Source organism: Buteo buteo, chromosome 8, assembly GCF_964188355.1.
Source record: "Buteo buteo chromosome 8, bButBut1.hap1.1, whole genome shotgun sequence".
Taxonomy (NCBI): Eukaryota; Metazoa; Chordata; class Aves; order Accipitriformes; family Accipitridae; genus Buteo; species Buteo buteo.
The window spans coordinates 24,174,195-24,189,686 of record NC_134178.1 but is presented as its reverse complement, the minus strand read 5'-3'; the positions used below and the strand labels follow the sequence as shown (position 1 = coordinate 24,189,686).

Sequence of the window (15,492 nt, the reverse complement as noted above, 5' to 3'; positions counted from 1 at the left end):
TTATCACTTTTTTATTGATATACTTTGGGGAGGCAAAGGCCTTACACTGGTAAGGCAAGTGATATTTGGCATAAATGCAAAAGATGAAACAATGTCTCCCAAATCATTCAGGTAGTCTGAAACATGAATGAGAACAGAACCCCAAAATCCTAAATCCCAGTCCAGTGTCTTTATCCTGAGCCCATTTTTTTCATTCAGAATTAAAGTTTCTGTAATTATTATTTCTACTGCCAGGGCTTTCCAAGGATTTAAATGTGACCTAATTTATTAAATGCTATCTTATGTGCAAGACAGAAGCAAAATCCTTACCCCAGGGCACTTACTCAGTGGCCCTGATCCTGCAATCTGATCTCTGGATTGAATGTCTGAACTAACACAAGCCATGCTGCCTGTTCAGAGAGTTTGCCTGGGATTTTAATGGAGAAGAGACATGTAGATTGCAGGTTGTCTACAACATCCTCAATGAATTTCAATACATTACCGCTACTTTCCTATATTATTATGTGTTTCCCCGAGTCCTCTACAAAATTTGGTGTAGCTGTTGCTCAGTTACCTTAAGTAGAGAGTGAAGTTGGGGCTGAACTGTTTTTTTCAACTATGTATAAGCCTTGATCTGTGGCACTACTTAAAGATGCTTTGCGATGCACCTTGAGATTAAAGTGCATCGGCTCTGCAGTGCAGTGATCTTGTCTGGCCCAGAAAGGGGTTGTCATAGGTCTGCTTTTAAAATCAGGACTCCCTCATGGGTTTTTCCAAGGCATCATCTCCATGTCATTCATGTCATTGGGTTGGCAGGATATGAAGCTGAGGGTCTTTTTGAAGTTTTCCTTCACACCAAGGGGTGTATACTTGTTGTGTGGGAATCGTGGTAAGTTACACCCTCTTCTCCCCGTGTGTTCAATACAGGATAACTTACTGCAGTATTTCAATATTCCAGACCTTTTTTAAAAGTAAATTGTTTGATTTGTTGTGTTAGAGTATTAAAATGAATAATGGAATCCAAATGCTCAGAACTTGTTTCTTGCAGAGGACTGAAATACATGGGCTGAACTTAATGAATTAATTAAACAGTCCTATAAACATCTATTCCTTTGCAGCTACAGACAATAGTCTTATTTTAGGAAACATGATCATGTGCTTTGTCAAATATCACTCATGCCATTATTATTTAGTTTTTGCATAATTGTAAAGCAAATATCTCTTTAAAGTCTTCTTGTGTATCTCACATTTCAAATTTTTTTTTTTAAGTACAAAAAAGTTAGTTTCCTGCATCAAATGATTTGTTATTGGAAAAGCAAAGTAACATTTCTTTACTCAAATCTCGTCTTCCTGCAAAACTGTGGTACATAGAAAATATTTTCCAGCTTTCAGAGTTTATTTGATTTTGAACACTTTTGGTTATGTAAGTTTTAATAAGTAGCTTTGGTGTACCCCTAAAGGCACACCCCACACACTTATGTTGTGTGACCTAGGGTCACAAGTAATGGCTGCAAGCTAATTGATTGAGAAAGGCTTGTCTGACTGGGCCCCTTTGAGTCCTCCCTTTACATTCCTAAATTTCTGTAAAGGAGGCACTGGCAGCTTCGCCTGTCGAGAGGAGGGGTTGGGGGAAAGGGAGGAAGTTTCTCAGTTTCTGATTATGCGCAGAGTTTCCTTGTACTGAGCTTATGTTCTCCACCCACTACTTAGTAAGAACTCCTTAACAACTTAAAGCTTTATCCCTGTGAGTACCAGAAAAGTGATCTGAGCATTTATTGAGCAGGGAGAACAAACTGCTTGCTCCAGGCAGGGAGAAAGCTTATGGAAATGATATTAGACCTTCAGCAAAGTGCACAGCTGCATCATACAGAAGCTGAGGCTCAAACTGACAGGCAAATAAGCCAGATCACGGAAGGGGCCTCTGTGTGGCAGCTCTGAGCTACCAAATGTTGGACAACTAGGCAGAAAGTGCAGTGGAACAGGGCAGAAAATAACACACTAACTTCAGGCAACTGTTGCTTTTTCATGGTGAGTCCAGATTTGAAATATTGTTTGAAATGTAGCTATTCTTGTTGTTTCTAAAAACCCTTCCGTTTTACCACAGCAATCCTTTTGCAAAGCTCATTGTGTTACAGATTATTTGTCCGGATGTGCACTTCAATTCTGAATGATACAGAAATGTACAGGGATAGTCCTTTCCTTGCTGCTTGTGCTGTCTTTTGCTTTTGCTTGCTTCAGGAGACAGGTCCCATTTCTAAAAGCATGCTGCATGTCTTCCAATTTGGAAAGAAATAGTTTTACAGCTAGTACTTGGTGTGCAGCTGTATATAGGTGAATAAGTAAACATAATTTCTATGCACAGTTTTCTGCAGTTTGAGCTTTGTGGCACCTCTCCATTGCTCCTTATTTCGCTCCCTTATCTCGAGAATGTATGGCACGGTCACTATGAAAAGAGCTTTGTGTTTGAATTCCTGGTGAGTCGAAGGGTCAGGGCCTATGAGTTATCTGCCTGCCAGCAAGACTCATTGCTGTGTCCCTTTATTTTTCAAGCTGAAATAGAAAAAACATGTGTCTTTATCCCTTCTTTATAAACATATTTTGAATTCAGATTTTAAATGCTGTTTGTGTGTGCTTTGACAAACTTGGGTTTTGGGGGGAAGCCAGTTTTATGCTATCCATATTTATTTTATTCACTCAAGCTTTCCTGCAGCTTTTTTGCATTCCTTTGTTGTGATGCACATAAATTTTTCCTAAAACAACATTCAGTGATCCTGATTTCTGCTAAGAGAAAAAGGATTTATACTTGGATACATATTGCAAAAAATACCAGAGAGCTATCTAAATTTTAGGTAAGTTGCAAAATTATACAGAAGATAAGGCTTTTGTAACTTCTGTCTTGCATAAGGAGGGAAACACAATACTTCTGGATAAGTTCTTGAACAGATTGTGTTAGATATACTAGTCATCTAGTGTAATGGTAATAAATATAATCTGAGCTATAATGTTATTTCAGTTACTGACTTAGTTTGAAAAAGCTGCTTTATTAGCACAGCAACAGAATTAAACATTGCATGTTGGCAGTAACATTAGAAATATGTGTGCAAAAACTGCTGAGTGGATGAAATTTAGAGCAATAAATCATCAAGGTATGTCAAAGTTGCTCTGTATGTGATGTTTTAAGATGTCTGTAATTTAGAGGAGAAAGGAGTCTGTTTTTCCTCCAGCAGAAGTGTGATTCTGTACAAAATGTTCTTTGTTGTATCTTTCTTTAAATAAATAGTTTTCTTTTCAAAAAATAAATAACCAAAGTCAGAAGGTGCAGGAAAAGTCTCAGAATTATGTAGTGGTTATTTGGAGCTAAAGGGAAAATGCTAATTTGATAGAATAATTCTAATGTGCAATGGTCAGATGAACTCTGCACAGAGGGTATGTTGTTACTTGTTTCTCTACCTGTCTTTTTAAGCTTGTATGCCCATCTGAAACTTACTAACAATTAGCAGGATGCCTGTTTTAAAAAATTAGATGGTGCTTCAGATCTGAGTTGATCTGATGTTGCAGTCCCTTTCAAGTGCAGAAATTCATGTTGTTCACCTATTGTGTCCATTCTTACTTGCCAGTTTGAGATCTTGAGTTTGTCCATCAATTTTGAAAATGACTTTAAAAAGAAAAGAGGGGAGAAGATTGTTTCAAAGAAATGCTAATGTATGGATTTGAAGGCGATGCTGCAACGTAAGATGATCTAAATGGACTTCATACTTCATGTTTTCTTATTGTGAATTGAATTCCTATCTATTTTGACTTGTGCTAAACCTTAGACTTTCTACAAGAAAATTCTTGTCTGTGTCCTTAGTACAGTTAAGGGTGTGCTTTTAAGAGTTTCAGGGTTCTCTTTGAGGGAAGGTAATTTGTCCTCTTATGTAACATAAATGTATGATTTTCTTCTTGGCTATGCAGTGATGGAGGAATAACTGCCGAAGTGCTCTTTACACCCTTAAAAACTGAAAGTAAAAGAAACTTGAAGGAGGTGGTCTCCTCCCAGCTTTGGTGGCCTGGACTGCTGGGGAGCTGGCCACCTCCTGGTGGTCGCAAGGCACTTGGGGAGCAGGGCATGGTGGGTGCTTGCATGCGGCCACCTCCTCCATAAGCAAACAAGCAGCGGACCAGCCCTTTCTGTGCTGTAGGGTTTCCATTGGTAAAATAAGGCACCAGTGTTGTTGTGTCACCAGATTAGAGGATTATGAAACATTTCTTCATGCTCTGATGACCAGCCTGATGAAGGGGAAAGGGCTTAATGAGGAAGAGAAGAATTTACTGAGGATTTTATGCCTATATCTATCATTAAAAGCACAATATCTGCTCCCAGTAGCTGTGTTATGTGATTCATGGAAACACCTACAGTAATGATGCAAATGATGATTAAATGTGGTGCTCTTACGGACCATCTGAGGACTGACATAATATAATGTGACTGGCAGGAAGTTTAAACATCAATAGTATATCTCCAAATACTACTATTTTGTCTTAGAGAAAGTCAAAGAATCATGAGCTCAGACTAAAATAATTATACTGACTTTTTACCTTCTCTCCGACACCAGTTAGAGAAAAAAGCAGTTTCAAAAATTGCTTTATAGCTTTCATTTCTTTGAAAGGTTTGTATGTAACATCTTTAATGTCAAGTCAAGGAGGAACTAGATTTGTTTTGTGAATTACATAGAAAAGTGATTTTGGAGGTTCACTTTTAGGTTTGTTCTGTTATTCTGTGTGGAAGAAGGAAAAACTTTTTTTACTAGACATGTTCATTTTATTGACATCTGTACAGTACAGAAACAGGTCTCCATGGTACCTATGGATATCTTTACTGTCACATGAGAAAGGATGCAAATTCAAGGCTAACTGTTGATTTTTCTGTCAAAGACAGGAACTAGTTTGTGCTGTCACAGCAAGGTGATGTCTATACTGAGAGATGAAGGAAAATTGACAGGAACAGGAGAATTGTAGCACTCTCAGTGTCAGTGAATCACAGTGTTGGTAAGACAAAAAGAAAAAAAACCCCACCTATGTTATATCCTAGCAATTCTGAAAGAGTTTATTTTTTAAAGAATTTTTAAAAAGAAAGCCAAAAAAAATTTCTTTCATCTTCTCAGCTACAACTCATGATCACATTTTAAAGTTCTTTTGTGACTATGATTGCTTGGGCCTTAAACTTCTTTGATCTCCTTGGAGTTTTGGAGTTCAGTAAATAGTTGAGGGAGCAAGAAACAGAAGATGTACACATGCTTGTCCATGAAAAACAAAGAAAGAGAGCAGAGACCTGATCTTTGGAATACCAAAGTTGACTTTCAGTTCATTTTTCCTTTCCTGCAACATACTCAAACCATCAGCAGAGGACTGTCCCAAAGGGTGATGATGAAGGTGAAAGAAAAACATTTGGCTTGTGAAGTGATTTAAGTGATTATAATGTATGTGGGTAGTAAAAACAAATGGACACAGAGGACAAGCAGAAGTGATTGGATATGAGGATAGGAGCAGTGATAAAAGAGGCAGGACCTTAAAGAGCAAAACAGAGGAGACCTAGAAGAAACATGCCATGAGAGAGGAAACCCACCCTATCTAAAATGGTCTGTTAGTCACTGATATGAGCCTGTGCCTTGGAAATTGTCATCTGATGTGCAGTCATCTGGCTTCAGTAAAGCAAGAGGCAAAATACTGAGGAAAAAAGTAGGGAAAACGACGACAGTGCTGTCTTTCTCCTGGTTTGTTCAGAAGCATTTCCACTGCTGGCATTCAGTTTCATACTTGGAGTAATAAATTCACCCAAGAAAAAAGGCTGTTCCTTCCAAAATTATGGTCACAGCATTTCAGAGAGAGGGGGTGTGGCAGGGGCAGGAACCTCTCTTTTCCACCTAACATCCTCTTATATTTACTTTGCTCTGTCTAGCAGCGAAGGTAGAGGTGAGGAGAGATGGTTACATCTGTTGTGACAGGTTGTTTTTCGAGCACAGCTTAAGTTTCTTTTTTCAGATCCAACTAGGATTCCAGTAACTTTTAAAAAAATTCTTGTAAAAACCCTTGGAAGGTCTTTTGGCAATTCCGATTCTTGGATCTGGGAAAGATGCAAGCCGTTTGCAGCATAAAACATGAGACAACAGAAAACAAGAAAGCAGTGGAGTGAAGGACAAGAGAAATGGCAATAGATTTTCCTGTACCTCTCCTCTGACCACACCATCCACTTCTATATTTTTTTTCATCACCCAGGGCTTTATCCAGGACTCTGTCAAAGATCCTGCTGACTTTGGTAGGGATTGGGTGAGATCTTGTATTCAAATCACTCATCTGTCTGTTCAAAATGGTATTCACAATGATTTGCAATGTATGTATGTGGCACCCATGATGGTTTAAGATTTCTCAGTGTTTTACTGGATATGACACCCATACTACATGACCAAGGTAGTACAGTGTATTGCTACCTCCAGTTACTGAAATACCTACCTATCCTTTAGAGAAATGGCCAGTGATTAAAACAATATCTGGATGAGTTTTCCAATTCCAATGTTACCTTTAAAGCCCAAAGATGATATTTTGGTGTTAATTACATAATCCCAGTTTATTTAGTAATATGATAGAAGTAGGTAAGAAATACAGCTTCAAGTACTGGAAAAAGCACATTCTTCTCCCTCTTTTAAGCCACTTTGAGTGAAAATATTCCATTTATATCACCAAGTCTCCACACTTCCTCTTAATCCAAAAGATGTACTATGGACCATAAATGTCCTGTGGAAGATATGCAGGCCCTTTAATTGGTCCTGTTTTGAACAGGGTATGTTTAATGGTGTTAAATGATAAAGCAAAATATAAATTAAAGAGAAGGCCTTACCCTGAAGTACATGTCCCATCTCTGTTAGTAATTTTTATTACTTCAAAAAAACAGCACCAGCTAAAGACATCCTTCCAAGAATAGTCCTTTGTGGAAGAGCTGGTTGAAGGTACTCCAGTGCTCTTTCACTGCCTCTTCTCCCACTTCGCTGATGCCCCTGTAATGGTATACATCCTTGGAAGGCTACTGAGAGAAAAGGATCAGAATTGACCCTGGTTAAAAATAATGCTGAGAAGAAGATTGTTTTTAACCTGAATTGTTCTGGTTCACCATATACTCCACTGGCATTTTTACAAGATCCTGGGCTGTGCAAGCAAAAGAGTAAAGCTGCAGGGAGGGAGATGATACATTAATTTCATTCACTGCTAACCAAAAATGTCTAGGTTATTATGGGCAGGCTAGTGGAAGTGCCTTCAGATAGCTATATTTCCTAAGGCAACTTGACTTTGCTGTGCCTGTAGAGTGAGGATCGGTGTCCTCTGAAAACATTGACTCTGGTTTTGGTGTATATTTATAAGTTACTCATGATTACGACCTGGTTGTCACTGAGTATCTGCTATTTTAGCCTGTGTATAATAAATTCCTGAAATAAGAATCTGTGTCCCTAGTAGGGGAGAGTAAGTTTTAAAGAGTAAATGACAAAAATGCAGGAAAAAGTGATCAGCAAGGAACTTTATTCATAAAACAGACAAAATGTGTCACAGCAGAGCGACAGAATCAGTCTGTGTTGAAAATACCTGTGTATTTATCATGTGGAAATCAGACTGCACTCTGTATTGGCCCCATAAAATTTCTTTCAAGCTCTGGCTCAAAATTCACAAAGAAAGTTTTTCCAGAAGTACCCAGTGTAGGCCCAGCTATCCTTCCACTGAAATCAGTGAGAGTTACATCAGTATAAAGCAAAAACTGTAAAAATTGATAGTTTGTCCCAAATAAAAAGTAGGACTCTTCACATTCTTTCTTTTGTGTTTTTTTCTTCTTCATTTACAATCTACTGCCAGGCTCTGGAAAAAAACAAGAAATTTGGCAGGGTCTGGTAACTTAGTCATGTTTTAAGTTATATTAAACAGTTTGCTTTCTATCACTTTGCCCCTTTTTTTAACTCTATTCTTTGGCCTGAATTTTTCCATTGTGTAGTCCCAAACCACAGGTGATTCTTTTTTTTTCTTTTCTTTTTTTTTTTTTTAAGGAAATATGTTAAAATTATTTTAAGCAGCAGAAGTGGGAATAAATTATACTTTTCCTGTTAAAAGCAAAGTAAACAAAACAAACTCAACAAAAGTCTTTGAACAACAATTTTTGAAACGATGTGATCAATAGGTAGTTTGTGGACTATTTTTAAGGGGTTTGAGGTAAAAAAATTCTAAATTGTTATATACCGTAGATGTTAAATTATAGCTATTTATTACATGTCTTTTGGCAGTAAGCGTTAGGGTACACACAGATATTTTTTTATTTGCTATGAGGATCATATGACAAATTGAGCATTGCATATCTATAGCACTGACTGTCCTGTCCTTAGAGACCATGATGCTGAAAGAGCTTGATGTGAGCAATGTATCCAAAATTAGCTTAGCTGGATGCTGAGAAGTAAAAGCACAGGAAGCAAGACTGCCATCTTGGAGCATCACACATGGAGAAGGAATGAACCCTCTCTCCATCTTCCAGGTTCTTTAAATGTTATCAGTACTCAATTTTGATGTAGATTATTCATTTTAATGCTGCTGTTGGCTCTTTTTCCCAGAATTGTTTTGATTTCATTACTGAACCAGAAGTTAAGAATCGCAATCAATTTTTACTAGAGGTTGTTTTTTTTTTTGGGGGGGGGGGAAGGGTGTGTGTGTTTTGTTCTGTTTGTTTGTTTTGTTTTGTTTTGTTTTTTTTCACAAAAAAGAAGGAATGCCACTATGAGGCATTCTGAGTCAATGGGGCTTGTTCAAGTTTCATATGGATGTTGTTATATATATTCATATGGCTAATAATACAAGAAGATGCTTTTTTTTTCATGAAGCCTTCCTAGCCTATAATTTGAGCAGCAACAGGCTACATTAATTCAAAATCTACAGATGTGTTGGGGTTTTTTCCCCTCTTTATCTCATGCCCTATATACATCATTGCAGTAATTCAACAACTCCTGCATCTCTCTTGACATTACCACCAGGCAATTGACAACAGTGCTGTGACTAGTTGGTAGACACAGCTCAGCTCATTGGCTGTCTGACTGCTCTCTGGCAGGACAGGCAGTGGCCACCTCCCCCGTCTTACCTCGAAGCTAGCAATATTTTAAGTTTCTTTTATTCAGTCATTTATATTCAAAAAACTGTTATTTTTTAAAATAGAATCATGCTATATGCTACTAGATTATGGAGTGTATACACATTTTATTTTTGGCATATCAACAGGTCATGGCAAATGAATTGTTTTTTAAATAGAAATATAGAAAATTCCATAGAAAACCACTGAACCAATATTTAATTATTCTGGTTAATATTTAAGTATCAGGGAACAGTGCAATTGTGACACACAGAGTCTTGACTTTATTCTATCTATTACATCTTTTATTCTATATTATTAAGACTTCAGTCATATTACTTTTTTTTTTTTTTAATGGTGTGCTTAATTTCATGTATTGAATCCACAATGTTTTTGCCTAAAATTTGGGCAAAACTGCCTCCCTCCCCCAACATATATATTTCTTAAAAAAAAAAAAATAAAAGAGCAAAAGCAATACATGACAGTCTATGGGCAAATATGTATGTTTTTACAGGAAAGGGAATTTAACTACACTTACCTTATGTTATATTTAGTAATTATCTATTAAATCAAATGATACTGTTACTGTAAACATAATTTCTTTGTGCCTCAGTCTTCTCAGCAATATATTGAAATTAGTAAAATGTTTTATACATGGTCTGATATTGTGACTGCAAAAAATTATTCAGTCATTGTGGAGGGACCCCAAAAAGGAAAATGTGACAGCAGTTTTTTTGACCTGGCCAAAACTGAAACATCAAAAACTTTAAATGGAAATTTGACTCTTTTACCTGAATTGAGCAACATGTGATATCTATGTATAGTTGCACATCAGCCTGATTTTCAAGTAGGGGAATTTGTTCTTAAGACGGTCCAGTTATGAACTGTTGGAAAGAACCTCCAACTTCAGACATCAGCTTGGTTGAACACCTTGATTTCAGTTTAAATATTTGAAAAGGTAACCATTTTATGGGGGTTTAGAAACAGAAATGTAGTAAACATTGGCAATGACATTGTGTCCATCTCTGTCATTCTGGGTTTACTCTGTTTACTACAGCATTTAGAAGTTCTAAAAGTTTCAGTCTACACCTGTATTTAGAAATCTCAAGGTGTCATCTAACTTCTTTGTAGCTTTGGGTAAATCACTTTAAACATGTAATTTCTTACTGCTGAAGTATTTTCAGTATTTCTATTTATTTTATAAATTAATGTGTTCCTTTTTAGCTCCAAGTACATTAATTTGATATTATCTATATAGAGGCATTTTTTGTTTTTAACTTTGCAGGTCTAATTTTCTGTGTTTTGTGTGTAACTGTTTACATCTGGTTGGATGTGTTTGTAGGTGTTCATTGGTATGTCTAAAGTCAGGAAGTGAGGGTCCTGTATTTTAAAGTGCTAAGTATGGTGCATGTCACACTTGAAGTAAGATGCTAGATTCCTGCCATATTGAAAGCAGGGTCACTCATCACAGTTCCTAAAAATAGATTTAAGAGCCTAATCTTAGAATCTATTAAAAAAACCCAAACAAGCTAAACTGTGGCGTGGCATTTCACAGAACTGGTGAACTATCACATTATCAATAGTATTATTCTTAAATATTTGTTACTACTCTCACTTTCTGAAGAAAGTGAGACTTCTACTAAGGTTTGTCTGTTCTTCTTTTGTCTTTCCCTCCTCCATGGGTTTTGAACCCTTTTGTCTCTCTCAATTAAATCTGAAAGGTGAAATTCTCAATGAATTTCATGTTTTATGAAAATCTGTGACTGTATGGAGGAAAGAAACCCAGATCAGTTCCAGTTTTGAGAAAAAGGGAGGCAGAACATAGCTGTTACACATTCTGTTTGGCAGTGGCTCAGTGGCCAAACAAAATGTGCACAGTCCCAGACTAGTCACAGCACAGTTTCTCCTGCCAGGTGATAGCGTAATAGGCAATGTGGAGAGATCTGGCCATTTGCAGTGAGAAGAAAGAATGTGCAGTTACAGAGCAAAGAGCATAAATCTGTAGGAAAGCAGGTTTCATTCAATCTGGTGCTTACAGGACACCTTGGATTTGCTATTGCAAAAGAATAAAGGACCAAATGCCAGAAGATCTTAAAAGGATGTAAATTGCTTGCTATAGGCAAACAAGAACATTTGTTTGCTGTGAATTTTTTTCTATTTACTGAGCATTTTATCCTGCGTGGAAAAAATCACATACTATTTGAGGCATCACAAGCTGCACTGAACACATGAGGTTTGTGCTAATCTTTCATAGGAGATGCCCAACTGCAGTGAAGTTCTGTATAAATAATAAGATAGGGATGCTGAGATACTAAATATGATAATAAAAGTTATGTTAGAGGAAACCTACTTTTTCCATCTAGGAATTTAGCCAGAATTTAGTTCTTGGCTCTGTTGAAGTCAGCATAGACATGTTTAGATGAGGATAAAAGCGTGATTTTAAAGCAGTTCAGTATTTTCTGTTTGTTTACATTTAAAATGATTGTGTACCCCATTTTACCTTGGACAAATTGCCTGCTTCTGTAGACTTGGGATTACCTTTCTAAAGATGAGAATGATAATACTGAAAATATTAATGCTTGCCTATTCTTTTTATTTAAGTAATATTTATAAAGAGCATTTTAATACCTGGCCAAACAAGCTGCATCAATGGAAAAGAATCACTATTGCCTTTTATGATTTCATTGATTACATGGATACGGTTTTCCAAAATGTTGGAGCTAGTGTCTAAAATAATTATCCTTCTCCTAAAGTCATTTAAGATAAGGGAAAACACCAACTGATTTTCGTTAGTATGCTTTTGTTTTATGAGCTGAATGAGTGCCAGATGATGATCATCAGTAATCACTAGTTTATTTATTAGAGGAAAATAGAAACCTGTGACATTTGAGTATCAGTTGTCTTTTACGGACTATTTTAGAAAGGTATTACTTCTAAATATTCTCCTGGGTATTTTTCAAGACAGGAATGTTACCACTAGCAACAGGAAATCTTAACGATTCAGGTCACTGCGGACAGAAGTCCATTCAGCAACAAATTTTGGATGGAATTTGTATCTGAATTTAAAAAGTTATTAGGAATTAGGATGTACTCTGTGCTTTGAAATGCTGAATAACAGAGGGAACACTATATACATACTTTTTAAAACCAAAAAAAAAAAAAAAGGTGAAATTTTAAAATCCTGCATTTCAGCAATAGTGCAGGCTTGTGTGTGTTTAATATAGTAAGAAGTTTATCCCGGACCCCTTTTTGCCCCTGTAGCCTTCTCCTTCTTATTCATTTTAAGTGGTCTTGCATGCAGTTATGATCCTGAAGGTTGTCTAAGGCTTTGTTTTTAAGCAACTGTACTTCTAACTTGGTGTGAGTTCTTTGTGGTAGGGGTAATAGACATGAAAGTTCATGGTTCTGTGTGATAGTTTTGGTTCTGTCTAGGCACAAGTTTTGCAGAAGACTCACTATCCATCACAGAGTATGCTATGAACACCAGCATGGAAAAAAACCAAAAACAAAACCAAAAAAAAACCCCAAACCCCAGAAATTAAAGCAAATAAAAAGACTCCAGCTGATCATGGTAAAGATATTTTAAATTACTGATAAACTGACAACAATAATGTAAGAACCAAAATATAAAATTCTGTTTAGAAGATGGAAAATTTTATTTACTTCTTTTGAAGTAAGATTTAATTATCTATTTAGTTAGATTTCACAAGATGGAAGCATGTGCTGATGAGTATAGATTTTCCTAACAGCTCAATGTGATGGTAGACACTAAGGCAAACAGTCAGATTTTTTTTCAAAGCACTTGGTCCTCTTTAATATATGGACAAATAATATCTAAAATATGTTTAAAATAGCTCTTACAAGTCTTCGTGGGAAGTGCTGAGGCCACAGTGCTTCCAAAAATGGCTGTTGTACAGGTATCCGAGATTTCCATTTGGGAATACATCTGCAAACTCTTGCGCATCTGAACCTAACTGCCAGCAAGAGACTTTTCTGGCATTTAGACACAGTGGCTGTCTATTCTCCGATATCTGCTGTGCATGCAAGTTCAGTGCTCAGGATGCCAGTCTTTTCCCCTGTTCAGGGCATTTGGAGTTTGAGGAACTTCCTTAGAGCAATCTTCCATTCTTACATCTGGTAAAGCAGAGCAGAAAGGGTATGGTGAAAATGGCATATGAAGGTCTTTTTTGTTGTTCCTTTTTGTGTATTTCTGAACACCCTTTTTGGTGGATAAACCATGGGGATTCTCTGAAGCAAAAGATTCTTCAGCACATGCAATAACAAACTACTGCTTCCAAGCAAGTGGGTTTTTATTCCTTCAGGGCTCTCCCATTTCATGTCTGTTCAGTAATCAGGGACCAGACCAGTAGTGTGCTTTTTCCTTTTAGCAGCATGTTGTGATGTTAGAACTTCCTGCAAAATCATGTGTTTCATATGGTTTTTATATTTTAATCACTTTTTTTAAAAGTGCTTCCAGATGTAAGCATATATTTGGTTACAGTTTATTGCACATGCTTACACACTGATAAACTGGTAAGGCCTGCATCCAACAACCTTTAAATCAATATGTGTCTTTCTATTGACTTCCAAAAGCTCTGGTTTGGGCTGTTGGACTCATTGGTATAGTCAATGGATTCAGGTTACCAGTTTTCTCAGAGGTGTTCAGTAACAGTTAGTGCAATAGTTACAATTACAGTAGCTTAGAAATGTGAAGAGTCCTATTGCAAGAGGAAATGCTTTTCCTTTTCCTTCCTCCTCCATGAATCAGACATCTACTCATGCTTCAATTGACTCTTGCCAAAGATAGGTGAAGCACCCAGTCAAACAGAGAGGGTGGGTATGTGCTTAGGACTCCCAAATACCTGTGCAGGAAATACTAATGCATGCGCAGCAAGACTAATGTGTTCTGGACTTAGGAAATCCTCATGCAGATGCACTGTACATGCTAATATGGGAGGTAAACCAACTTTATTAATTTTCCTTTTCTCCCCTTCTCTGATTGGGAAATTCATGTCTGTTCATGGCATCCCTTCACCAGAGGCCGTTGCTGCTTTCCCACCAGGCAGTCCTTCTGGGCACAAGGAATGCCCCTAAGGGAAGCAGGCCACAGGAAAAGGATGAGATGAGTTTCCTACATAATGCAATAAGTGACTGGAAGCGCATGTGAGGTAAGTGAAGTGTAGCGTTCGCTACATATCAAGGTGCCACGCTTAGATCACTGGTCGGCCCGGACCAGGGAAAGAGACAGATAACACACGCAGTGTGAGCACCAACTTCCACCTTTTATTGCGCAGTTAATTCCTTTTATACTAACAAGGGGAGGTGGGGTTACAGGTACATCACAAGGCTGCGACTGACCCTCTAACTTTCCGTGCCATCGCGAGATCTTCCGAACGCCGAACGCTATAGTGAAGCACATGTTGGCTTTGTAGAAGGCTCAGTCCTACTTGTGCTTCACTCATTTTTCCTTTCCAAGCAGGAATCATTAGCGAAATCAAACACCAGCAGGTCCCGTGTTGCTAAATCAGGTTCTGTAGGAGCTCAGGCAGACATGTATGGAGAGCTGAAAAACATAAAGTGTATGTGTGTATGTAGTGCCCCTTAAGTGTGGGTGGTGGGAGGTAGATGAAGCTGCTTATCCCATTGCACAGAACCCCTCTTGAAAGTCTCCTGATTTGGGGTGGGGGGGAGTCCTTTGAGAATCTAGTGTCCTAAACAAGAGGAAAGCCATGGGATATGTACCTAATGACCATGGAATAGATTTCCTGGAAGAACTGGAGGCTTTGGGACAGATAGAAGTTCTCAGCTCATAGGCAGAAATATCAAGAACTTGGAAGTTTGTCACAAGGGTAAAATTGGAGTATCTTGTAAAGGCTTAGTGAGTGAAAGCTGATAAAAAGAAACTTTACTTGATATATTTATTCATAGTCAACAATAAATTGGGAGAATCAGGAAGAGATTGATGCTGAAGTCTGTTCAGGTCATGTCATGCAGGGGCATTTGTTAGTAGCTTGAGGAGAATCTTCAAAAAAAAAAGATTGTGTAAGAGATGCACAGAAATGTTCATCATTTATCTGAATTGCTTCAAATGTGGTAAGGTGAACTATGTCTTGACTTAGAGGCTGCATGCCGATAGAGTTTTACAAAAAGCAGATTTTATTTGATTCACTTGGGACATCCCAAATGTTGATAAACTGGAAAGGACTGTGCCAGTACTTCTGTCATATGGTGACAGAGAAAAACATGTACAACAGAAACGTACTGTGCAATGAATCAAGTAACACAGTTTCTATTCAGATCACAGCCCTGTGGGTAGATTATATACAGAGTAATTTTAGACCTCTTAGAAGTGTGTTGCTAGAATTGCTCTATAAAGAGGAGAAATA

The 15,492-nt window shown here is 37.5% G+C and overlaps 1 long non-coding RNA gene across 3 annotated transcripts in view; it reads left to right on the top strand.

The window, feature by feature from the left end:
• Positions 1-1,695: 1,695 nt before the first annotated feature.
• LOC142033702 (uncharacterized) overlaps positions 1,696-15,492 on the top strand; it is a 276,141-nt gene continuing 262,344 nt past the window's right edge. For 2 of the 3 annotated variants that reach the window (XR_012651302.1, XR_012651303.1), the window contains exon 1: positions 1,696-2,007. This is a non-coding gene — a long non-coding RNA (uncharacterized LOC142033702). Of the gene's footprint in view, positions 2,008-2,739; positions 2,829-15,492 lie in introns of those variants that run through there. The other variant, XR_012651304.1, reaches the window with a different exon arrangement.